The sequence below is a fragment of the Piliocolobus tephrosceles genome, chromosome 7 (genome assembly GCF_002776525.5).
Source record: "Piliocolobus tephrosceles isolate RC106 chromosome 7, ASM277652v3, whole genome shotgun sequence".
NCBI classification, from domain to species: Eukaryota; Metazoa; Chordata; class Mammalia; order Primates; family Cercopithecidae; genus Piliocolobus; species Piliocolobus tephrosceles.
Window position 1 is genome coordinate 61,574,746 of NC_045440.1, and position 26,843 is coordinate 61,601,588.

At 41.9% G+C, this 26,843-nt stretch overlaps 1 protein-coding gene across 6 annotated transcripts in view; it reads left to right on the plus strand.

Annotated features, from left to right (window-relative positions):
* The window catches only part of CHD7 (chromodomain helicase DNA binding protein 7), a 189,163-nt gene continuing 162,320 nt past the window's right edge, over window positions 1-26,843 (plus strand). For 3 of the 6 annotated variants that reach the window (XM_023222342.2, XM_023222347.1, XM_023222346.1), the window contains exon 1: window positions 1-216. The gene's annotated coding sequence lies outside the window, so the exon portion shown is untranslated. Of the gene's footprint in view, window positions 217-639; window positions 914-26,843 lie in introns of those variants that run through there. The other 3 variants (XM_023222344.2, XM_023222345.2, XM_023222343.1) reach the window with 2 other exon arrangements.

Genomic DNA, 26,843 nt, shown 5'->3' on the forward strand with positions numbered 1-26,843 from the left:
AAACTTGAATCGAGTGAAATTACACAAAGGAGCGCCGCGGAGGAGGCGACCCGGGGACCCGGAGACCCTGAAACTCACCAGAGCCCCGTTCGCCCCCGGCCAACTCCGTGTCCGTGGATTCAGCCCCCTGGCCGCAGCTGCCGAGCCAACTCCGGAGCCCGCTCTGCGTTTTGTTTTCCCCTCGGCACTAGGCAGCGGAGGAGCCCGACCGACCCGGTAAGCGCGAGAGTTCGCCCTGCGCCCCCGGGAGGGGCGGCGGCGGCGGCGGCAGGAAATCGCTCCGGGCCGGGGCCGGGGCCGCGCGAGGAGTTGGGATCGGGGAGCTGGGCGTGTGCGGGGCGAGGGGCGAGGGCGGGAGGGGGCCGGGGCCAGCGCAGGAGCGCAGCGCCGCCCGCGCGGTGTCGCCGGCGTCGCCGCCCGCGGGGCCCGAACCCGCGCCCCGAGCGCCGCCCGGCGCCCCAACTTTTGCCTGCGTCCGCGGGGCCGGCGGCGGCGGGGGCGCGCGGTGTGGCCGAGGGTCACTTCCTCGCATGTAAATGGCTTTTTGTTGTGCTGCCGGCGTGGGGGGGGTACGGGGGACAGGAGGGAGCGTGTCTGCGCGCGGGGGAGCGCGAGCGCGTTTCCTCCCGCCGGCGCCGAGCACGAGTTGCCGGCTCCATTCGAGAGAAAAAGGAAGGAGGAAAAGTTGGGCTCCAACTCAAGTGCGAGCGGGCGATGGGCGCGCGGGCGCGGGGCGGCTGAGCAGCGGCGGCGGCGGCTCGGGGACGGCGGCGACCCCCGCCTCCCGCCCCCGCCCCCCGCTCCGGACCGACCACGCCGCGCTCGCCGGGAGCGGCGGCCGCACCGGCGCGAACAAAGTGCGTCCCTCCCGGCGCGGCGGCGCCAGCCCGCGCGGGGACCGCCACCGAGCGAGGTGGGTTGGCGGCGGGGAAAGTGCGCGGGGCGCCGCGTGGGGCGGGGGCAGCGCGAACACGCGGCGCGGGAGGCGTCCCGAGCCCAGCCGTGCCGGTCGCGGGCGCGGAGTTGCGAGCCCGGAGTTGGGGGCTCTTGGGGCTCCCCGGCGGCTCCTAAGTGCGCGAGGAGGAGAAGAAAGGGAGCGGGGCCGGAGCGAGCGCCGGGAGGCGCGGCAAGGAGGGGACCCCACCTTGCCGAGCTGGCCGGGCCGCCGGCGGCGGCAGCTGCATAATAGCGACTTTAACCTCCCAACGCAACTCGGCTCCCCCGCCCCCCAGCCCGCGGGGGGTCAGCGCCGGTGGGGGGGGGTCACCAGGTGGCCCCCGAGGTGACCCGGGTGCGCTCTGCCCTCGCAGAGAGCGGCGGCTTGGAGCGTGAACGGCCGAGGTGGCTGGAGGCCAAGCGGTCAGCGGGGAGAGGAAAGGAGGGCGGTGGGGAACGCGTTGTTTGTTTGGTTCGCACCGGGGATTGGGCTCGCTGGCGGCGCGGGGCTCGGGCGGGGGCGCGGGCACCGGCTGGGCTGCGGTGCTGGGCGGGCGCGGCGGCGCGGGGCTGGCGAGGTCGCGGGGGAGGGGGGGTGGCGGCGGATCCCGGGCGGGGGTGGGGGCGCTGGTCGGGAGGCTCTGGGGAAGGAGCCGCCGGCCCCGAGCAGCCATCATTACCGAGCCGCCTTTCTCCGGATGACTCTGCCTCGAGGAGCCCGGAGCCGTGGGAGCGCACCCCAAACTCCCGGCCGGCCGCCCGCTTTGTGAGCGCCCCGGTGGAGCGAGCGGCGCGGAGATTGCTCCTGCTATGGGTTGGACTCTTTTCCTGGAGGTCACTTTTAGAGACTGTTCACGCCTTGGTTTAAACTAGTTTTTTTCCCCCTCTTCTGAACAGACAATGGACAAAAGAAAAGTAGCAACCCACATGGAGAGAGTTTCCTTTTGAATTGCTAGAATTAGATACACTATCCAGCGCTCCACTTGCTAAGTATACTTTTTAGTTTCCCATTGTATATTATCTAGCAATCGATTTAAATAAGTTATCTTAAAAAGTGTCTCTTTTGGGGGCTTAATTTCTGAAATACATTACATGTCTTAATTTATTTTTAAAGGGTTTCTTGAGGCCCTAATTTTTTATTTTCTAAAAATTTTAATTTAAGCCGTCTTTGCAGTGGGCGATACCTTTCTAAAGGGTTGAGTGTTATTTCACCCCAGTTCTCTCTCGGTAAGGGAGGGAGTACTCAGTATACGTAGCAAAGAGGAAACAAAATACGTGTCTTCATTTCTTCACTGATCTTGTCTAACGATGACAAAAAATATCTTAGTGACTGTGACCTTAGCAGCATTGGTACCTGATTTATCCCAGTTATAATTACGTTTAGATTGCAGTAATGTCTAAGTACTAGGTAATTTCTATTTCAGAAATAACTTGAGCAGTGATTTTACGAAGTTGAATCCTTCTCCCAGCCCCCAGAGTACATCTGTCGCGCAGTGTTTTTGTCTTGCTGTTGCACAACAGAAGCCCTCCAGTCTTTACCCTAAAATGGCAGCTTTCATTTGACTGGGGCCCATTCATTGACAATGATAATAAAGAGGCTGAAAGCTAGATGCTTGGGGCATGGAGTAGGACTTGGTTTGCCTTTCTAGGTGATAAGTAGGAGACATTTTACGTCTTCCAGTTTGCTCAGGAAAAGTTTATTTTCCCTGAAAAATCTGTCTTGTGAAAAAAGTTATAAAGTAAAATAATTCGGAAATGGGTAAGGGCTTGAGCAGCAAATTTCGGAAGGTAAATTTTCTTATTTTGCCCAATAGTGGAAATCTGGCATTTTCTCTTTTTTGGTAATCTGCTGATAAAAGGACATAATGGATTTTTGTCGGGCTTGTAACAGGTGAATTTCCTCATCTTGGCACTCAAGAAGAATTGGGATTGTTTTCTGGCACTGTGGGTTTTATTCTCTTCATATTTTCTAATTTTTTCTCCTGTGCGAGTCACTAAATTGAACCATGATGAATTGTATCCTGGGTTTATGCTTTCGAGATTCAAATGAGTTTTCAGATAAGAAATGAATTATACTTTTAAAAGACTGGTATATGAATTTTAAATTGTTATATTCATTTAATCAGTGGCCTTATTTTTAAATTAGTTTTTTTTAAAAAATTACTTTCTTTTGTATGTCTTAACATGGAAGGCAGAATAGAGGAATGATAGAATGGTTGTAGAGGTGATATTTAAAAACCCAAATATTATTTTCCTCTTTCAAGGAAAAAATTAACTTTTTTTCCCAAGTTGAAAATACAGAAGTCAAATTTATAACAATGTGTTCAGTAACTTAGTTTTAAAATAGTACTTTCATAGATTCACCAGTATTTGGTCTAGTTTTTCATCAGTTCAACTTACAGGAACATTTCCCAAACTTTTTTCATAATGAGTCTTCTAGGTTAGCCTTACTTTTATTGAGTTAAAATGAATACCATGAAGAGTTCCTTTATAATACAGTAACATCAAGGAAATATTACAACCGTTTCTTCATACAGATGCGAAGTCAGTAACGTTATAGTATTTAAGCAGTTAGGTCAAAATAGCAGGAATATTTTGTTATGAGAGAATACACTGTAAATGCTTCTGCGTGCCTGCTGTGTAACCCATAAAAGCAATGTAAGTGCCAAGTTAGTGTAGTTCTTTCAAACCTAAGATTACAGCATTGTGTTCCACATGCTTGAAAAAGTTTGCTTGCCACACAGTCACCATGCCTTTAGTTAATTTTGATTCAGCAAACCTTGGCAAGCCTTCCAGGGTTAAAACAATAAAAGGCAGTACTTTCCCTCAGGGAGTGTACTGTCTCATAGAGAGTTCTATAGGTAAACAAATATTCACATTTGATTTTTAAGATAAACTTATAAGTAATAGATATCTTTCATCGTTCATTAACTAAATACAACCTTTTGGGTTTGATAGCAGACACCATGGCCGTCTTAGAAACATCTAATATAAATATGGCATTACAAGAATAAAAATGTTTAGTCAGGTCTGAGCAAGTGGCTCTTAAAACTTCAACTTTGTAAGACAGTGATTCTTTTTCAGCAAATGATTTCTACATATAAATAGTAAACACGTAGTCACATAGCTAAATTCACCGAAAAGGGTGGAGAAGGAACATCTTAGGTGATACTAAGATGATGTCAGGAATATATTGGCTCTATGGGCCCCTTTCAGTTGTCTTATTCACTCATGTGGTCATATTTGTGTGTTTAAAAAAATATATATATTCTTTTCATGCGATTGGAAATTCAGAATTTGGCATTTTTCTAGGCAGGTTTCCAAAACCACTATAGTTTCATTAGTTCAGGAGATAAAAATTTCCCCTTTATCTATAAAACTTTATTTAGTCTTTAAAAAAATTGTTGACATTCAAAGGTGAATGATGTTAAAATAGAAAAGAAATTGGAAATCAGTAATCACTTGGTTTTTCTACAAAAAATACAAAGACGGAATGATGTATTTCAATTTGGGTATCACTCAGGTTACCGTGATGGCAGAAGTCCATAGCTGATTATGGTGGTTGTTAAGAGCTGGGAAGGTAATTTAAAACACTGACTGTGTGTCTGTATTTTACTTTTATCAATATATTAAAAATTTTAAATGAAATCACATCTGCATGATAAGAAAGAAATAGAAACAGGATGTTGTAATGATATTGTCAAATAAAAATCCATTTTATACTCATTAGAGAATCATTGGATATTTAGAGTGTGAGGACCTTAGAGAGCTAGTTGAACTTTCTCATTTTACAGATTAAGAAAGTAAAGCCCAGAGAGATTAATTAAATGAACTGCCTCTGACTGGCCACCCACTGTTGCAGAGCTTATCTCAGTTACAGTTGTCTTCCTGGTGCCTAGCATGGTGCCGGTGCAGGAGGGATGCTGGCCTTGTCTTTGTTGGCTCTGTAAGGGTACAGCTCTTGCTCATGTTCTGACTCAAAGGGACCTTCTGGCTTTAGAATCCTGCAGCATAGGACAACATAACTCTTAAAGGTGTTCCTGAACCAACAATAATTTGCTTCTGTTTTTGGAGGTTTTATTTTTTAAACTATGATTATCCATTTAGAAAAATGCAGAGATAATTATTTCAAGATTTGGTAACTGTTTTCACTTTAGATGCATGTATTGATCACCATAACTGGATTCCTGTTGTTTTTTAACTAATGTTAGGTGACTGACTGCAAACGTTATTGTTTTTTCAGAGGAGGATTTTTTGGGGGTTTCTGTTCTGCTTTTACTTTGAAACTTAGAAATGTCTTTTTAAAAGTAAAAAATAATGTAGATATTTATGAGGAAACATAACTTGGCAGTAAAGGCTGGTTCACTCTCAGGCTTGTTTGCTTATGCTAATGTGGAATCTAAGGCACTTTTTAAAGTGACCCTTTGAGTCTTGCTTCCTCTGTGCACGTCAGGATTGGCTTTCATGGCCACAGAATCTGGACTGTGATTAATCTTCCTGTTTCATCTGTGGTTTTGCTCATTGATTCAGCTGTTTGTTGGGTACCTGCTACTTGAAAGATGCAATGCTGTGAATTGGCAATATAGTGATGACATGAGAAGACATGGTAAACTCACACAAAAACTAGAGCTTACCTTAAGGTCATAAGCGTGATGCAGTAGGTGCCAGGAGGAATGAGAGCTTGGGACTTGGGCATTCCGGCAGTTATTACCCCTTAGGAAGTGGCTTTAGCATTGCCATCTGAATGATGGTAGAAGAAGGGGTGAGGGCACTTCAGGCAGTGCCCCTCACCTGCAGGGAGGCTGTGTGTTTGAGGCACTCAGAGAACTGCAAGATGAGACTCGAGGTAGGCAGTATCCAACTTGTTCAGGGCTTTCAGGGTATCGAATTTGGGATTTTTGAAAAAAGCAGTAGGAACCACTGATGAGTGTTAAGCAGTGTTTGACACGAGCAGAGTTGTGTTTTGAAGAAGATTGAATTTGTGGGTGCAGAGAGGACAATAGGTTGGAGACAGTGTCCTGCCTGCTTTTGTTGTGGTCTGTGGGATGAGGAAATGACAATGATTTGGACTAGATTGGCAGTGGCCATGGGAATAGAGAGAAATGGACAGATTTGAGAGATATTTAACAGTTTGAATGAATAGGACTTGGGGATAGATGCGCTTCCAAGAGGGAGATCTCAGGGCATATAGGTTTCTAGCATGTTCCCTGCTTGGTTGGTTGGCTGCTGATGCTATTCACAGAGGCAGGAATCAGCTTTGCTGAAGATTTGAGAAGGAAGCTCATGAGTTCTTGTAGCATATGATTGTGGTAGCTGATAATGGACCATGATAACATTGTTTTATCCTTTGCATTGCTAGTGGCATTCCAGAACTTAAAAAAAAAATTTGCTAGCTTTAACCAAAAGATGTTGGCATGTGGGGAGTCCATCAAGGAATGTGAATGGGTTCAGTGAAATGGGAGACGGGAGGGAAGCTTTACTTGCTGAACACATAGCACTTTGCTTGTTACTTGCCTGATACACAGCACTTTGTAGGAGTTTGCTCATTCCAGGTTAAGCATAGAATCCTGTGGTAACCAGACCTTGGCACATTTTCTTCTTCTATATCTCCACTTACGGAGGCTGCTTTCTGTTGCTAGTCACATATTAGGGCAAGGTCTTTGGGTTCTCGATATGTGGCTGGCAGGTCCCCCATGTTCTCAGGGCTGCAGTCTCCCTCGGAGAGAGTTGTATTTTAGAAGATGGTTGTAGTCATACAGAGGCAAGGTAGGAGTGAATACATTATTTAAATAAATGTGGAGAAGAATACCAGTGTTGATCAGAATACTTACCTGGTTTTTATGGAGTATGTGTAAACCAGTTTAATAAGTAAATTACCTTCAAAGTTACTTTGTTCAATTATTATAAAAAGTAGATTTTACAGCCTGGTTACTGGTGGCAAATGAGCAATGCTGTTACACCCAGAAAAGCTTCTGAATTGCTGACTTTAATATTATATAAGATAAATTATGAAAATCTGGGACATTAATTTTGAAGCTTTTCTAAGGGGAGTATTTGTATTTTTGTGTTTGCCAGCTAATATGGGTGATAATGTTATCTGCTTTGTTGTAGATCAGATTTTGTTCTTGTACGCATGAAGATAACCTTCCTGGGACTCAGTGCCTTTAATTAGGGGTCTGTTTCAAAGATACTTTTATTGTCATTGTGTGTTCCTCATGGGCCTTTTTGGTGGCCATTGTGACTCACTCAAGTCCTCTGGGTTCCTTTCTGTCTTGCCTTGGTTGTAGGGACATGCTTCATGTGAAAGTTTGCCTTCACCTGCAGGAGTTTTGAGTGATTATTTGAATACGCTTAAATTCAGGAGAAGTAATGTTTCCATGTGTGGAATGGCAGGAAAACTTGGTGCACTAACTTCAGCTTCAGATGGGCTTGTGCCAGCTACTCTGTGGCAATTTATATCTAATACTATTTGTTCAACTTGCAATTTAAAAAAAAAAAAAAACAAAACCTTTAAAATACATTCTGTCATTAGGTCCAGCCAGCAGTGTATTCTTAGGGTGTAAGAGATTGTTTCTAAGAGGCGTAGACATTGAATGGAAAGGCGCACACAGGCTCCTGTGGATGTGGCTTTGATGGAGGAATAGAGGGGATGCTTCTTTGGGGCCTGCCTTCTCTCCTGGCATCTGCAGTGGCCAAGGAGGCAGCAGAGGTCATGTGGTGGATTTGAATTTTCCACGATGTATTTTATCAGGAGGAGGTTGGGCAAATAGCCACCTGCTGCTGAGCAGGAACCGTATGCGACCTGGGTTTCCACACCCAGCCTTTGTGTAGGGAAAGGCATGGAATTAGACACGTGTTAGTTTGGACACATCACCTACTTCCCTAGTATCCTCAATGGAAAACAGTCAGATTTCCACACCATATTTGCAGTATGTCTAAAAAAGCGTACATGGCACCTTACTGGTTAATTTTCCCTCTAGTTATGCAGCAAGTTTGGGAAACTACTTTAACTTATTAGAGGCTGCTGTGTCCTCTTTTCATCATTTTGAAAGAAACCACAAACATTTTATTTATTATCCATTTTTGTTTTGTTTCAGTTTTGAGATGGAGTCTCACAATATTGTCCAGGCTGGATTCGAATTCCTGAGTTCAAAGGCTGTTCCTGCCTCAACCTCCCAATTAGCTGGGATTACTGGCATACACCATTGTGCCCTGTTACATAAACATTTTAGAAATCTGTTCTGTTGATATTTAAAACATAATTAGCAAATGTGCATATTATTTCAACACACCTAAAAACTATTAAACATGTTTAACATAATACTAAGCAGTCAAATAGTGAGAAGTCCCTTGAAGAATTAAAAGCATGCCTTTAGTTTCCAAGGCAGTGCTTGGTAGCATACTAAGTGAATAATAAAAATCAGTTTGAGCACAGGAATATGATAAAAAAAATACCTCAGTTGGTGATGTATTTTGAAGTGTATGAGCCTAGCAATTATTTATGGTTAGAACTGGCACTATATTGAAATTGTTAAGCCCACGTCCTTAAATAATTTTTTAAAAGTCTCTGTTAAAGTGTTTTATGTTCTTGTATACTTGGCCTTGTTTGTGCTTGAAATTTTGCTTTCACTAATTGCAAGTGTACCAATCTTGCAAGAAAAGTCGTGCATACTCATCTTGAGAATTTCAAAATCTTGATTAACAGTGTACCGCACCCTTAAGTATGTGTTGGACCAGTCAAGTAAAATAGTGCAGAAATAATGAAACAATATTAAAAATAACAGTAATAACCATAATGACCAGCTGTTATTTCCAGTTAGGTACTCAGCTGAGTGTTGTCATGGATCATTTCATTTCCTCATCAGAGCAATTCTAGGTAATAGGTAGAATTATTATCCCCGTTTTACAGATGAGGAGACTAAAAGGGATGAGAGCTTAAATTACCCGGGCCATACATTTCTAGCACGTGGTGGAGGAGGAATTTGAATCCAGATTAGCTAGACTCCACAGTCTGAGTGCATAACGATCGTGCTGCTGTTGCCACCTAGACCAGCTCGGGAGCTTGCACTGTTGCCGTCTTAATAGACAAAGGTGTGTTAAAAATACCCATGCCATGCTGTGATGCTACCTATTGCTATGTTTTACCAGCCCAGGCTATTTTTTTCTGTACTTCCTTTGTTGGTGCCTGCTGTAGTTGTGGGGCCATATGTCATGGGATGTCTTCGTACCTGAAGTGACGAGGTCCTTGCCTTTCGCACTTAAGGCCCTTCTTCTCACGTGGAGATGAGGAGAAGAGTTGTTCTTGTGGAGGTTTCCTTCTGAGGTGGCTGAGAATTTGAGTTTTGATGTCAGATCAGGGTGTGAATCATAAAAATGGATATAATAAATTCTCCCAGCTGCCCAGAGTTATGGTGAAGATTAAGGGAGATACTCTACCTAACACATTTGGTATAGCATATGGCATATTTATTGAGTGGTTTCTGTTTTTATTAGTTCAGTTTAATCATTGAGCTTATCAAATCATATGTATTGATTTTACTTTTGGTTTAAAAAGTCCTTCAAATCATAATCCTACAGATGACTGGACAAGAATGAGTGGCCCAAGACGGTGACTGGCTACACAGTTTTCATTTTTCTTCAGAAGACATTTGAAAATAACATCGTTGTGTACCTTTGTCCATCAGTGCAACTAGATGTTATTTTCCTGATTCTCTTGTTGATTATATATAGAGAGTTGACTCAGATATCCCAGGAACTAAAAGTGACAGGTTTGAGGGAGCGCTTCTTCATCTCTTGTCATGACGATGTTCATCTCCTACCAGAGTTATGGCTGTCCTTCTAGTGAAACAGTCATTTCTTCTTTGTCTCACATCTACAATTCTCCAAACATGGTGACTAGATGATCAGTGGTGTGGGCATGTTTGATCAGCTCTGGGATATTATATTTTTCTGATTTAGACCAGAGGCCATGGGGTATTCTCAAAATCTATAGGAACTCCAGATTCTCAAATCTCAGAACCTTTGATTCCTCAGTTCCTTCCCCCCAAGTTCTCTTTACCATGTAAGGAGGAACAAGATGGTATCTGAAATGGGAGTAGGTTTGAGTTGGGGGCAGGGATGTGAGTAGCAACTAGAACATAAGAATGTTTCGTAGGAAAGGGAAGGCTCTGAGGTAGCCTACTTAGAATCTCACTGCTACCCAGATTGGCAGGGAAATGGAAGAGATGGAGTATAGATGATTTTCATTTTATTCTATTCTATGTCTTTACTTGAAAATGACTTGGAATAACAAAATAAATGACACAAAAAGTAAATAACTGATAAGTGTGGATTTATGGGAGATCCTTGTACTATTCTAACTTTACTGCAAGTTTGCAACTGTATCAATATCAAAAGTTTTAAAAGAACAGTGACTCCAAGGGGTTGATGTCAGTAGCTAACATTTGTGAAGCATAGAGTTTGTGTCAGTTAGTATTTTGCTAAACTATTTACATGAACTATTTTTGCTGAATCCTAAAGTAGGATTAGTCAAAATGCTGAGGTAGGAACAATAATTGCTATTTTATAGGTGAGGAGGTTGTTTAATAAATTTGTCTAAGATCATAGCTTTTACTGAGTGGTGTTGGGACTCAAAGCAGGACAGGCTCATTTAACAGCCTGTAGCATTAACTGCTCTGCAGAAATTACTTTGGATAGTCCCGTCAAAATAACCTAGGTCTTAGAAGGATAGGAACAACAAATGTCACGATCTTACACACCTGCACTTTCTAGCGCCAGCTCCTGGAAAAAAATCGAGAGGCTGAACGGTGTCTGTTAACAGATTATAGTCAGTGAGGCCTCTTTCCTCAGATGTTGTATCTTATCAATGGCAGACACTTTCAACCTGAAAGACACATGCTCGTTACAAGACTTACTTGTGCTCCAACCCTGTTTTCACTTATCAGTCTAAGACGTAGCCGACATCAAAGTATTCAGCTTATTACAGAATTGACTTCTTCAAAGTTTCTCTCAATGTTTATCCAAGATGTAGTTCACTTGGCATCTTTATCTCACTGCACAGGACTAGAGTTGCCTTCGAAAAAACTCAGGATACTACTTGGCTCTAGATCACAGTACTTGTTATTCGTATTTGTGTTAACTTACGTGAATATGCAGCCTCCGTGAAATGTTTGCATACTGCTTCTGTGAACACACAGGACAACAGACTGTCTTCCACAGTCATACGCTCGGTCATATTCTCAAATAGGTATAGAGTTCAAATGTGTAAATCAGTAGTCTTATATATTACAGGGTGGATGGATATTCCTTTGCCAGGGGATTAAAAAAAAATCCCATGTCTTAATACTGCTTTCTCCCATACGGATAGTCTGTGATGTTATATTTTTGGATTTTGTACATGTTTATACTTTTTTCTTTTCACAATTGAATAAACTGTAGACTAGCTTCAGTATAAGCCTCCACTTAAAATATAAATTTTGCTATTTTGGGTGCACTTAATATTTTAATATTTGTCTTAATTGTGTTAATTTTCAGAGCTGTGTTTATCACCAGATTTAGTATGTTAACCTTTCATTGTTCCCACTTACTAAAAAACAAAAATAAAAGTAAACATCTGGGCTGGTGTATGAAGCAAACCTCCAGTTTTATAGGGAACTTTGTGGCTACGCTGGGGTGCTGAGAGCCTTCCATTTAGCTGCTGAAGGCCAGCAGGATAAGGAGAACTGTCTTATATGCTGTCAAATACATTAATAAGGACACAATTCAAGGACACAAGTAATTTCCCCACACTGTGGAGCGCACAGGTGGTGATACTGCTGTAGTTGAATTGCTGGCTGGCAGGCAGTACTGCTGTGGCACCACAATGTTCATTTGTGTTGTTGGTTTACTGTTGTCTCAGTGTGGTGAATGGTTGGGCTGTGGGAGTAGCACAATACCCAGGCTGTACCTAGCAGAATGGTTGACAGTCGACGACTCCCTGTCATTTTCTGCCGCTCGGTATTTCCAGGACTCAGGGAGCTCCCCATGTCATTGGCATCATTCTTTTTTTTTTTTTTTTTGTGAGATGGAGTGTTGCTCTGTCTCCCAGGCTGGAGTGCAGTGTTGTGATCTCGGCTCACTGCCACCTCCACCTCCTGGATTCAAGGAATTCTTGTGCCTCAGCCTCCCGAGTAGCTGGGATTACAGGTTGTGCCACCAGTCCTGGCTCATTTTTATATTTTTACTGGAGATGGGGTTTCGCTGTGTTGGCCAGGCTGGTCTTGAACTCCTCACCTCAGCTGATCCACCCGCCTCGGCCTCTCACGGTGCTGGGATTACGGGGGTCTGTGCCCAGCCGTCATTCTTTATGGATCACTACCATAATAATATCAACAATAAGAGTGTCTTTATTTGGCAAACCTGTGACATGACTCTTTACTTCTTTATAACACTGCTTCAGCCTGCTATTGATCTAGTGAGTTATTTGACTTGTTTCACCTAGTACTAGGTGAGAGGTAAGAAAAACGAGTCTTTTTATTCAAGGCATTAAAGCATTAATTCATGTATTTATACAGTTTACTTGTGCATCTTTTACTCTCCTGATACTCTACTTCACGTAAGGAACCCCCATCCTCCTTTTCTCACTGTTTTAAGACAGGTGCTTAGAAGATGCTTGTCATCATCCCCCAGGCAGAAAAAGTAAAGTAGTAGTCGTACTTGAATTGCATGGGGAGGGGGGAATGGTTGCCTCTGAGCCTGGGCTTCTGCCTCAGTCCTGCAGCTAATGTTCTTACTCACTCCTCCCTTCCACCTCACCAGGATTAAGAAGGTACAGAGTTGTTTTGCAGAAATAATGCATCTATTGATCTTTAAGGAAGATTAGAATGGTGAGCTGGACCGAGGTAACTTTCTCACCTGTTTTCTCCAAGAAACCCGTAAAATGGGTTTGTTTTAGATTATTTTAAAGACCCTGTGGAATTTGTAAAAAGTTTATCTGGTAAGCTTAGAATGACTGAAAAAATAGATATTTATTGGGGGTTAGAATTACACAGTCACTTAGGGTGCTTGTTAAAAATGTAGATTCCTCAATTCCACACCAGATTTATTGAATTAAATCTCCCTGGGTCATCTAGAATCTGAATTTTTATCAAGGTACTTCTTATGTACTCTGAAACTTACGAAGCAATGTGGTTAGACCAATATGTTATGCAATGAACGTACTTCGGAAATACGAAAAATTTGGAAAATGGCAAGGAATATATGCTTGTCCATCATTCATATTATAAGAATTGCAAAAATTCTTACACTGTATTTTGGAATATTGAAAGTAATGTTATTCTCTTATATATAATTGAATGAATGTGGCTGCTGTTTGACACACCAGTTACTATAAAGGTGAAGATGGATGACCGATTAACAGTTTGAAATCGTAGTCTTTAAAGGTGGTGCTAAAAGGGTAGAAGATAGATTGCTTTGTATTTATTTGTTAAATTTTATTTTCATTTCTACCACTGAGTAATTAAAAGCTTGTTCTGTGTATAGTTCTGGTGTAAATGGTAGATGTCTGCAAAACTAAAAGATTTGTTAAGCTACAGTAACTATTTTGGGGCAACCATTTCAAGCCAGTGTTATTTCCACGGGCATATAATACATTTAAAATGAGAATCATCTTAAAACGTAATTTAGTGAGTGGGTTAGTGTTTTCTTGGAGGACTTGTTAGCATAATTTCGTGTAAGACAGGATGCTTGTATGAAAGGTATAAAGGAAGCACATAAAGCAGCTCTTTTCCTGGCCCTTCCCCCCATTCCCCTCCCTTTTGGATAGAGGCCATACTGACCACTCCTCTTCCTGACGCCTCAGGTTGTCCTGGACCTTGGCTGAAGGCATCATTAGGGTCCTGAGCTTTCCCTTCCATGCTGCCTCAGTTGCTTATTCCTTTTCTTCCTACCGCCTAAGTATAGCCTGTTCTCAGGGGTTTGATCCTGGCATCCTCTGGGTCTAGTTCAGGCCCACAGCAGCCTCATTTTCTACTAACTTCTACGTCTGTATTCTTATTTCTTATATCTCCCTGAAACTGCTATCCTTCATGTTCCCAATTGTTTAAGACTGAAGTCATCGTAACAACTTCTTCCTGCAAAAGCACGAAACAAAAGTGTGAAACTTCAAGCCCAGCCCTTTCTCTTGAACTTAGGCTCTGCACTGCGAGTCTACGAGTCTCCTCTGGTGGTATCAGGTCCTGGTGGCCCAGCTGATGGGCTGCTTCGGACTCCACTTCCTGTGTCCTGGCCTGTTGGCATCCTTGTTCCTTCCATTATGTTGTGCCCTCCCCAACACCCCCTTGGTGGTCAGAGCGCAGTCCCAGGCCTACTAGGCCATTATGGTCACTGTAAACTTGCATGGGTGGGGAGAGTACAGCAAAGACCCATGTTAGGGAGAGCCTTTCCTTCCTTCCTTCCTGCTCCCCTGTGGAACAAGTCCCTGTCTGTGTGCTGCGCCCTTCAGACCTTACCACCCCATTGCTCCTGCCGCTCAGCCCTCCTTGGGGCACCTGCAGAGAGAGGGTCCTCCCTCCAACTCTGCTCCTCTGGCAGTGCTCGTGGGGTGCCTTCCACAGGCAAGGCCTCTGTTGCTGCTGAGCTCCAACAGTTTAGTGTCCAGTTGCTCTGTGCCTGTGGCCTGTTCTTTCCTGGCCTCCTCTGTGACAGAGGTGCTGGCCCCTGCTTGGCCCTCTCCCGGCTGGATTAGAATGTGGGAAGAGGAGATGAGTTATTCTGGCCTCCTCAAACCCATTACCACATTCCTGGCATCTGATTGAAACACATTTTCCCATGGTAGTGTTATTATGGTTAGGCACTGGTGGGACACCGTGGGTTAGCCCAGTGCTTTTGTAGGTTAGCACAACAATGTCAATAGTATAATGTTATATCCGAGGGAAAGTGGTCCAACTAGTGGTCCTTCCAGCTGAAGGCCTTTTGGGGAGGAGCTGCTTGCTCCTGTGAGCCCCCCTGGGGAACTGTCCTGTAGAGTGTCATACCAGCACCATGGGTGGTATGACATTTGGTGGCACATTTGGTGGCACAAGCATCAGAGCAGTCACCTGCTTTGCCAGTGGGCCCTCGGGTGGGTTTCAGAAAACTGGGCCTATCCAAACTCATAAGCATGAACTTTTACATAAGAACCATGACCATGGCAATTCTAAGGACTTTAATGAATGCAAAGGCATGGCCACTAACGACAAGGAAATAATTTGATAATGTTTTCAGATTTACATCTCTAAAGAGCAAATGGCAATTTTGGTGTGAGACTTATTACAAAATCTTTTTGGCTTTTGGAAATGTAGATGTGCCTGGTGAAAAATGTTACTTTATTAACTTTTTTCGAAGATAAATAAGAACCATGAACAGGCACATCTTTAGGCTGTTGCTACTAACTTGTCAGTATAACTTTAATGGTTGTGAAGGTGTGCAGATGTGAGATTATGGTTTTGTTAAGCTCTGTGGGAGATACTAAAAATGTTAATCCTAGCTAGGTAGAGCAGGTTAACACACTTATGACCCTGTGGAACAGGACAGCACAGTCTGTAATTAAGTGCTAAGAAGGTGTGATGTGGTGTAGTCATTGTATAGTGGAGAAAGAAATCAGGAAGCGTGACTTGCCCTCTCCTTTGATAAGTTAAAGGAACTGAGTGATAATGTGAAAACAATCATGGAGAGGCTGTCAGCCAAGGGTCCTGGCAGGGAGCAGGTGGCCAGTCCAGAACATCCTTCAAGGACCAGGGCAGGAGCCCTTTGTCCCTGGTGTCTTCCTGGGAGGGCAGCTTTGCAGGAGCTATGGCCCCCAGGGAGAGCAGCACAGCCACTGCCACCTTCTGTCCCCTCCTCACCTCAATGTTCAATTCAAGGACCAGTCTTCTGGGACTCAAGGAAGATCAGTTAGCCTGCCCTGAGGAGAGGGGCAGCAGGTTGGATAGGTAGGGAGAGGTTGAGCAATGGTGAAATTGGAAGCTTAGACTGAGTGAGATTCTGACTTATGTGATGGAAATGGAGTTGAAAGGTTAGTTTGGCAACATGTGATGGATTACAGTTGAAGAGAGACTAGAGGCAAAAAGTCAGAGGCTGTTGAAATAGCCCAACCAGGAGGTGGTAGAGCTTTGGCTAGCCAGGGAAAATGGACTGAGAGAGGAAAAGATGCAGCCATGGACATTCAGGGTGTAGGGAACAGGGACAAGGAGCCGCTCCACAAGGCCTGTCATGGAGCGAAAAATAGCTTAGAAAGCCTCCTTTCAAGAGAAGTAAGGTTGACATTTGAAACTTAGATTTGATCCAAAATAGAAAACATTTGAGCAGAGAGAGATGTATAAAAAGATCACCTTAGAAAGGTTTAGAAATAAAGCTACTCCACTGATAAAGGTCTGCAACTTACAGGTCAAGAAAATAGGTATCTAACAATTAAAAACAAGTTTTAAAATAAACTTCGTATAAAAATGATTTTGAAACATATAATTTGACATTGTTTTTATAAATATCCTTATAACATTGGGTACAGTCAGAATAATATCACAATTTAATATTAGTATTATGCTTTCAGAATCAAAATAGTACAAGGATAATAGCACAAGAGGGCTACAGAAATGCGGGTACTAGAAATTGAAGTTTATCATTTTAGCATACTTGACCTTTCTTTGGGGTGTGTGTATTGTAACGTTGGGAAGCATTGTCTCATGTTTTATGCTTAAACAACTCTAATACTTGTGTATGGGTCTATTAAAAAGGCACATCAACATATTCTGTGAGAGAATACAATAGAGAAACAATTGCAGTCTGAAAGAAAAGCAGTCAAGGATAAGTAGGTAATGTATAGAAAGAAAACGTAATTGTCAATAACCACAAACATTTCCAAATTATGGAATAATTTAAAAATGCAAATTAAATTAAAATGATAAACTTCTCCCCCTTATTAAATTAGCCAAGACTTTAAAATATTCTTTATGCTGCTAGAATATGGTGAGACCTGCACACTCACTGTTGCCTGAAGTTTCATAAGTATAAACTTTTTTTTTTTTTGTAAAGAAAGTAGAGACTGTGTGTATAAAGATCTTTACAAATGGCCATTCCTGCTGTATCAGTCATCTATCCCAAGGAAAAATGTAAAATCCAGTCAACTGTATGCCAAAGCATTTCTTTTTTACATTGAAAAATTGAGAATGGTTAAATTTATGTTATAGTCATGCTAGAATATCATGCAGGCACTGAAAATCATGTTTCTGAAAAATGCGAAGCTTAAAAGAGTACAAAAGAACATATTAACTGTATCATGAATAGTTTTATACAAATTACATTTTTACTTTTAATTTTTTTAAATATTTCTATGACCAGGTGTCTACAACAACACAAGTTAAATTATAAACATAAGAAAAGACTAGGGGAAATATATCAATTTAAAAATTATTAGTTTCAGGGATTGGCAGTTTCACTTAGTTAAAAGCTACGATTCCACAGTTAAACAGATATGGTTTGAATCTGCCTGACCACTTAACTAACTGTGTGACCTTGGATAGTGACTTATTAGTTCTATGTGACTTACTAGCTCCAAGACTACAGGCCAATTACTTAATTGATCTAAGACTCAGTTTCTTCAACTGTGACATGGGAGCAGTAACAGTACAATAAGTACAATAATGCTCCAACAGTGCTTGTTGCATCATTAGCCCACAACTAATGTTAATTATTTGGATTGCAGGTAGTTTTTTTTTTTTTTAACTTCAGTCTTTCCACTTTTTAAATATTCTAAATTTTATACTGAAAGGATTGTAAAACTCAAACTCTCTGATACTGTATATGGAAGGAAGGACTCTGACAGTTTTTCAGTAATTTTGTGGTATAGGCAGGGAAATCTTTTTTTAGGTACCATAATTTTCCATAATCTTAACCAGTGATACATCTAAAACAATACTTTCAAATTCTGTGTTTTTTTTTTTTTTTTTTTTCCTTTTCTAGATTGCTTGGCAGTTTTGGCTTCGTTTTTTAATCCCAAAGAAATTTTGTTTTACAATAAGTTAAGTTTAATTGGAACCTCCCCCACTTTTTTTTTTTTAAAGTTTCCTGAAATCAAGGAACATAAGAATAATTTTTAAAAATTTTCTGTAGGTGAAATCTGAATTTGATGAATATTAGCTGTGTATTTAGCACTCAAGATTTCAGACCTATTTAGTGGTAACTTCTGTGCATCTCACCTAAGTGTTTAAATATGTGAGCATGATTTTGATATTTGGGAGGTTGAAGAGAAGCCTCTTAAGACTTTTGAACTGAAGTTAAACAGCTTATTCTGTCTTGGAGTTAGTTGGTGTAGGTTAGTAGGAAGACTAACATCTGGGCTCTTTCACCTTGGAATTGTATCTTTCTCATAGAAGAAACACATTTGAGCTGCAGACAGCCTGGAAAAGCTTTCAGGCTATGTTTTCTTCACAGGAGGGCAATAGCTTTGCACTTATAATAAAATAGCTTCAAAGTTTTTGTCTCCTTGAAGTTATGTTACCTTTAATTTACCCTCAAATATTATTATATCTTCTATAGCAAACAGAGGAGGATAAGAAAAGGAAAAACAGAGACAAATTGTTAACATTGTCCCCAAAATTATTAATAAATGGGTTGTTGGTAACATAAGACTTGAAAACCATAGAATCCAGAATATATGCAACTTCATTTTATTACTGTATTGCATTAAATTTAAGATGGTGTCAGTTGTAAGATGTGTTCTATTTCTGATACATTGAAATACCAAAAAAAAGGTCATGGAATTGATGAAATCTAGTAGTTAAAAAAAACACAAAAATGTCAGTTTGCAGTCACTTGTATTTTTCAATTTGGTGTATGGAACAAAAAGGAAACTCACCTGAATTCATCTGAAATTGGACTTTAATCTTTAGCAAAAAGATGTCCCAGCTATGTATGCCACTTTAATCACACGTGGTGCCACCTCTGATCTTGCTCCTTATGTTGTGCACAGCACATAGAGTACAGCATAGGTGCAGTCATGAGTTAGGTGTTTGAACATGACCCTGCTCAGCTACTGGACCGAATGTAAACAGTGGTCAACTTTTTACAGTGTTAATCTGCCAGACTGCTGTCAACACACTGGGTACCATTAAACAGTGTCACCAAGACTGTTCCACAGGAGTGATGCCAAAAATCTATTAAAACACAGTAAAATAAGAAATGTACTGCTAACCACTTACAGCCTGATTTGACAATTATCAAGTATTTGAGTATACATTCTAAGCTTCACTAGGCCAGTGCTTACCTTGTACATAAGCAAAAGTCGGAAAATGAATGGTTCCTGTTTGTCAGAAATTTAAAATCAAATTACTCAGCAATTCAAAGCAGGGAAAGACCACCTTTACCTTTCTGTATCGAGGATAATTTGAGAGGATTTTTGCATCAGTTAGGGTGAGGCCAATACAGGAAGAATATAGGGTAGGTGGACCAATTATAATGCTGTCAGAGATTCCTCCTCCACCAGCCATAGGAAAGAATAATTTCATATAAAATGATAGCAATTTAAAGATTTCTCAAATATATAATTAGAGGTTGGAGGAGGTAATACGGCATAAAGGTTAGAGGCAAGGGCTCTGGAGTTAGACTGCCTGGGTTCAAAGCTTAGTTGCAGTACTCTCTGCCTTTGGGATCTTGGGCAGATAATCTGTTCCTGTTTTCTTGCTTATAAATAAGGTAGCTGATAGTCCCTTCCTCAATGTCTGGCATATTTTATACCAAATATTCATTGAATTGAACTATAGTTAATATTGTTAAGGCTTCCTTTGTTTCTTAGTAAAGAGAACATGGAAGTGAGCAGTGTAAAGATTTGCAGAGCCTTAGTGTCTAGTAGTATGACTTCTCATTTCTTCTCTCTTTCTTTTTCTTTTCTTTCTTTTTGAGGCAGGGTCTTGGTCTGTCACACAGGCTGGAGTGCAGTGGTACAATCACAGCTCACTGCAACCTCCACCTCCTGGGCTCAAGTCATCCTTCCACCTCAGCCTCTAGAGTAGCTGGGACTATCCGCACATACCACCATGCCTGGCTAATTTGTATATTTGGAGAGATGGGGTTTCACCATGTGGCTTAGGTGATCCTCCTAAAGAGGCGGGATTACAAGTGTGGGCCACTGCCCCGGCTGACTATGAAGCATTCAAATAAACATGGTACATAACACATTTCTTGGTGTTATAGTGAACGGTATGCAACTTGAGAGCAATTAGATATTAGCATATTTAAAATAAAATATTGTGAAAGTATGATTGTGGCAACTACCTATAGAACATTTTGCTGGTGGTATCTTGGTCAGAGTTTTCTAGATTTCCCCATGTGTCATGTGGTTAAATATGGAGTGGTTTTAACATGGCACGTGGATTTAAGATATAATGAAGTGTAGGAGCTATGCTTTGTATGAGATGACAAGGGCATATCTATTTTGTTCCGTAGATTTATTTGTCTTAGGTGATAATAACCCAGTATCTTAATGTCACCAACAAATTATGTGATCATCCAGAAGAAGTGAAATGATTTCAAACATTGATGATTTAACTGTTTCGTTTCTAATCACCTAGAGGGAGCCAGGGTAATGTGATAGGTCCTATTTATTACATTTCACTTAAAAATGTCTTTTTTTTTTTTTTAAAAAAAAAAAAAAAAAAGCCTGGAGTAGCCTGTTTCAGAGCCAGCTCATTGTCCCATTGCTATGGAATATACTGTAGCTGCTCTATTTCCTTCCCTAGAGCCTGTCAGTACTGTTGCATGAGGAGGGAGAAGCTGTAGAAAATTATAATAAATAGGGCAAGACCTTAAGGAGTTTCTAGTCCATCTCCATTTCTACCCCATGCTCCCTGACTTCACGTGTCATCCGTCACATTCTGCTCTCACCTGCATAACGGATTAGATGGCATTGTTTTTTCTTGTTTGTTGTTTGATGACTTGAGATTCTTTCTTTCTTTCGCTTTCTTTCCCTCCCTCCCTCCCTCCCTCCCTCCCTCCCTCCCTTCCTTCCTTTCTCTTTCTCTTTCTTCCTCTCTCTGTCTCTCTCTCTCTCTCTCTTTCTCTTTCTTTCTTTCTCCCCCCCCCCCCCCCCTTTCTCTTTCTCTTTCTTTTTCAAGATGGAGTTTTGCTTTTGTTGCCCAGGCTGGAGTGCAATGGTGAGATCTCGGCTCACCACACCCTCCCGGGTTCAAGTGATTGTCTTGCCTCAGCCTCCCAAGTAGCTGGGATTACAGGCATGCGCCACCATGCCTGGCTAATTTTGTATCTTTAGTAGGAATGGGGTTTCTCCATGTTGGTTAGGCTGCTAGGCTGGAACTCGCGACCTCAGGTGATCTGCCCACCTTGGCCTCCCAAAGTACTGGGATTATAGGCGTGAGCCCCTGTGCCTGGCAACTTGAGATTCTTTCTATGGAAATATTTTAAATTCCAAACAGCCAAATTTTAGAAGATCATTATGAATGAAACTAAATACTAAATTAGTACTTGGTGATTGCTTGCCTTAGGCTCTTTCTAACCATATTGGCAGCCTTTTACTTTCACAAAATGTCTGGGACATTTCTAGAAGCTTACCATCTTAGAATAATTATAACTGCTGGTGATTGTTCTGGAGTAGGTGTATGTTACTTAACAGGTTGTGGAGCTTATCAGCTGATGCTATGTTGAGAGTGCACTGACCTCACAAGAACTAAGATTTCATCCATATCTCAGTCCAAACTAGAAGATAAAGACAATATTAAGCCCCAAGGCATCAGCACCATGGAAGATTACTGCATTTGGCCTAACACAATGAGACGATGCCATGTCAGGTGACTGAATAGTTGGTAGCAACTATGATGTTGCTCATTTTAGGTAGCAGCCTAAAAGTCCTGCCTGGTTGGGTGCCAGCTGGTGCCCATTTAGCCAGTCACATGGTCTATCAGCATGCAGCTTTCTAATGCCAGATCTGCTGTTGGCAGCCATTGGAGGCAGTATAACCTAACAATTAAGAGTGGGTCCTGCAGTTAGAACCTGGTTCTAATTTAGACTCCTCACTGTACCATAGTATCTTGGGAAAGCGACTTAAGTTCTGAAGAGGGCCCAGTGCTGGACACACACACTGTAAGTGCAACAAGGACACTGATGGCAGTGAGGCATCAGGGGTGCAGCTTTGGCAGGTTGTCACTGCCTCAGAGCATGGTGCTTCTCACAAGTGGCACGCTGCTCACAGAGCACAGGCTGCTCATTTGAATTCTGTCTCAGGTTTTGAGCTGAGTGAGGCTGTGATAACATTATGTTTGAGTTAGAAAGTAATCTGAAGGAAAGTGAATACAAGATACATGCTGACTTATACTTGACGCGATTCAGAATCTTATGTGAAAGTAACAGGTAGCAACAATCTGACCAACTCAGCAGACTGTAGGTACAATTTTTAAAAAAAGATTCACAACTGATACATCTTGGTGAGCAGCAGCCACAGTTTAGTCTCTGTTTCCAAGAGAGAGCTGTGTGTAAAATGTTCACAGGTTATGTAGTACCGAGTTTGCAGTAAAGTCCTCAGTAAATGGTCATCATGGTAGAAGAGATCCTGGCACACAGATCACCAGTCTTTTCAGTCACATGGATTCATTCATTTTTGGAAAGTCTATAATCAGTATCTTTATTTGTGGACTATCCCTTTTGTTTCCCAAAATAAGTGTAAGTCTTTAAGGTTAGGTGGATTATTTTTGCCTCTGTTTTTCTAAATAGTTATACTTGGATGTTTGGTTAGGACAGATGGGATTCGCTAGTTTTAATGGAAAGGGCATTCCTTACCTAAAGATTAATTGTGGCCTCTCCACACATAGTCATTACAGTGTGGATTACTTTATTGTATCATAGTTCTTTCTTTTGTGTAACTGTCTACCTTATATAATGCAAATATTTCCTGATATTCTTCTGTTGGACACCTTTTTATCAGACAATTACAATTTTTAAAGAGTGAATTTTATTTGGAAAGGTAGGCTTGGGTAAGGAAAAAACACTGTTGGTTTGAAAGGTATCTGGTTTAGTAACAGTTCCATGTGAACCTGTTAAATATTTTTAACGTTCCTGGAGATCTTGAAACGTTTATCCTGCACTCTTTTTGGTGAGAGGAAGGCATCATCATTGTGGCTTGTTTAATTTTTCTGTAGGGCACATATGTCTTGATGTACGGTTGTTTTCTGCACCCAGTGCCAGTCCTTAAGTTCTGGTGTTGTGCTCTACACAGTCATGAGGAGTGGAGGCTGTGCCTCCCGCAGTGATGTTTTCTGGAGGTATGATAGAACAAAATGGAGAAAAAACATGGACTTTAAAAGCAGTGGGACCTAGAATCAAATACCAGCTCCTCCACTCACTAGTTTTGTGATTTGGGAAGAGTCACTTAATTGCTTTCGGTTTCCTCATTTACAAGATATAGGCAGATAATATTCAGGCATAGTTGGGAGGGTTATATGGGGGCAGGTGGTGTATGGGTGGGTGAGAGGGTGTATGATGCAAAGCCCCTAGTGCAGTGCCTTTTCCATAGGGACCACTTACTAAATGTTAATTACTTTTTCTTCTGCTTTAATATTAATTTTCTCTATGTGGTGTGTATATACTCTGGAAAATATAGGGTATTCTTATTTTAGATATTCTTTCTTTTTAGATAGGTATCCTTCCTAATTTTTACTTCGGTGTAAATATAGTTATTGTATTCATACCACAAGTTGTGTCTTACAGCTCTTGTTTTGGTTTTCTCTGACTGTCCTTTCTGACTTTACAGAACAACTGGAATCTATGTAGTCTCTTAAGTAAATAAAGCTTTTAATGCCAAGACCATCAAGCAATAAAGTGAGAAAGTGGAGACTGTGATCTTGGTTGTAAACTTAAAAGCAAAATCTCTTACACCAGTCTTTTCCTTGTTACAGCTTTCCAGTTGCTGGTGAATAAAATGCAAAAGTGACACAGAATTTGCATATATTCTTAGGGACGTATAGCTTCATTCTCATAGTGAATCTTATTAGTTATCTTTTGCTGTGTAACAAACTACCCTGAAACTTGGTGGCTTAAAAGAGAAGCCATCTATTTAGCACATACTTTTTTTGTGGGTTGGCAGTTTGGATTAGTTTCAGCTGGACTCACCCCTGCATCTGTGGTCAGCTGGTGGCTGATAGTTAGCTGGGGCCGTATGTTTGCCTGTGAGCGAGCGAGCAAGTGAGAGAGCGCCACACATTCCAGCAGATTGGCCCAGGCTTATTGACGTGGTGGCAGAAAAGAAGGCAGCTCTGGTGCTCAAGCACTCTTCAGGTCTGTTTGCCTGAAGTTTGTTGTTGTCTCTCTGGCCAAAGCAAGTTATATGGCCAGGCAGTGTAGGAGGGAATACTCCAGGGAGGCCCAACGTATTGGGCCACCACTGCAACCATCTTCTACAGAGAATGTGCGTCTCTCTCTCTCTTTCTCCTCCCCCTTCCTTTTTCTTACTGTGGTAAAATACACATCTTAACCATTTTTAAGTGTACAGTTCAGTGATACTAAATGCATATTCATAATGTTATGCATCCATCATCAGCATCCATCTCCATATCTCTTATAAAACTGACATTTTATACCCATTTCACTTCCCCACGTGCATATCCCTTAATTCTTCTGTGAAATGCCTTTGGCCAGTGATTGGTCATAGCACTAGAATGAAAGGCCTGGGGAAGAACATGTTAAAATTCATTGCTTTCTCTTCCTCTTATTGGTCAAGGTAGGATTATGGATAGGAAATGAAAGAAGAAAACAAAACAAAAACAGAAGACTACTTGTGCTTTCATTTTCTACTGTCCTCCCACCACGCAATCGAAAACCAAATTGGTGATACTTCAGTAACTGGAACCATGAAACTCTCATTTTGTTTAGCCACATTGTAAAATTAATGTTACATTTCTGTCTGTGAATACAAGCTGATCCATGATCTTGCCCACCCCTTTATGGAAGGACTGTCCTGCCAACAAATAGCCCTCCCATCCTGGGATCATCTTGGCTGCTGCTTTGGATTTTAATTGCCTAAACTGCCCACCTTCCCTCCATCGAGCCAGTTACCAAGCCTGGTCTTTTCTGCTGCTGCATCTCTGAAACAGCTCATAAACTCCTACCTCTCCCTGAGTGAAGTCAGCTACAACTTCACTCTGCCAAGTGAATCTCGATTTAACCATGCCTCAGTTCCTGGATCCACAATGTAAAACTTTCTCTTAATCTTTCAAGGCCCTCTGCTTGTACCCTTTCTTTTGTCCAGTTCTTTTGTTCCTCTCTAGTGTGGCCCAGCTCCACTTGTGCCATTCTCTGACTTATGCCATCTTAGGGCTTTCTTCTCTTGATGCTCCCCCTGCCCCTTTAAAAGAACATTCCTGTTGTTAAACCTACTCACAGAAAAATTTCTCCCTTGTTTGAGTTTCCTCAGTACTCATGTCATATATTTTGTCTTACTCTTCCCAAGGTATTGGCTATAGAATTTATTGTTTTGTGTTTTATTTATTAATCCAAAAAAGTACTCATGTATACCTGTGGGCTGGGCACCATGATGAGTGTTGGGGATGCAGGGGGGAACACAGTTATACCAGGTGCCCAAGGCTGGGGGACAGTGGGCCAAATAACCACACAGACTTGTGAAAGTACAGCTGTAATAATTGCTTGAAAAAAAGGAGCAGTAGGTGATGCCATGGAGTGGGTAACAGAAACATCTAACTTAGTTCAGAAGATGTAGAAAGACTCACCTGAGGAAGGCAAGCTTGGGCTGGGGTCTTCTTGCCCAAAGGTTCTGCGGCTACACTGGGAGAGCTTGGTCTGTACCCCAAGAGCAATGGGAAGGAGTTACTCTGGTTGCACCATGTGCATCGATTGGAAGGCCTGGAAGGGGAAGACCATTGCATAGTCCAGGTGAGAGGTGGTAGTGATTTGATCTAGTGTGGTGTGGTCCGGCTGTAAGCAGAATTGGGTGGGTCTGAGAAAGATTTAGCAGGTAAAATAAAAAAGATCTGATTATGAGTTGGGTATGGGAAACCACAGGGGCAGAATATGTCGTGGGTGACACATGGATTGCTGCTTTGCCTAAATGGCTGATATTCATGGGGCCACCCCTAACCCATATGGTGCCTTTGCAACTTAACAAGAGGTACCTTTCTCTGAGCACATGGCTTGGCTAGTGGAATACTGGCTGGAATTTTATACTCACTTGCTTCCTGTAGTAGTCCCTTGTGTCGTGAAAGGACTGTTCAGTCACATGCCTTACTCCAGCAGCCCCTGGCCAGTCACCAACATGTAGGCTTTCTAGCTTTCTTTCTCACCTGATTAGGATAGGAATCTCATCTGTATAGGAGCTCTGAGTGTGATATAACATCTGATCCAATTGAGAGGTGAGCTATAAAGGACTATATAGGAGGGAGAGAGTAAAGGGTAATTGATGGTTTAAGAGTCCTGAAAGGTAGTTAAGTGTGGAGCCTAAAAGTGAGGGAATAGGTCTCGGCCTGGAAGAGCATAGCTGTCCTGGAAACAAGGAGGCAGGCGGAATGGATGGGTACAGAGATGTTAGTGAGCCTGTGCATTTGACTCTAGGAACCCCGACAGTTAGCTATCAGAGGGGTTCCTATTTTGTCTGCAAAGCAGGAAATGAAATTACTTGCTTATGTCTTGCTTCTTTAACCAGAGTATGAATTAATTGAGGACAAAAACTTATGTATGTATAAACATGCTTATTTGTTTTTTCACAGTACAATTTTGATACTTAATGTTGGATTTCATGGAAAATTGGAGTCACTGAAAAATCAGACTTGTTAGTTAGGGTTAATAAGACATTGCATCTAAAAGATGACTCACCCAGTTTGAAAAAATATTAAACTCTGTAAATAGGTGCCATATTAAATTATTGCTAACTACTTCCTGAA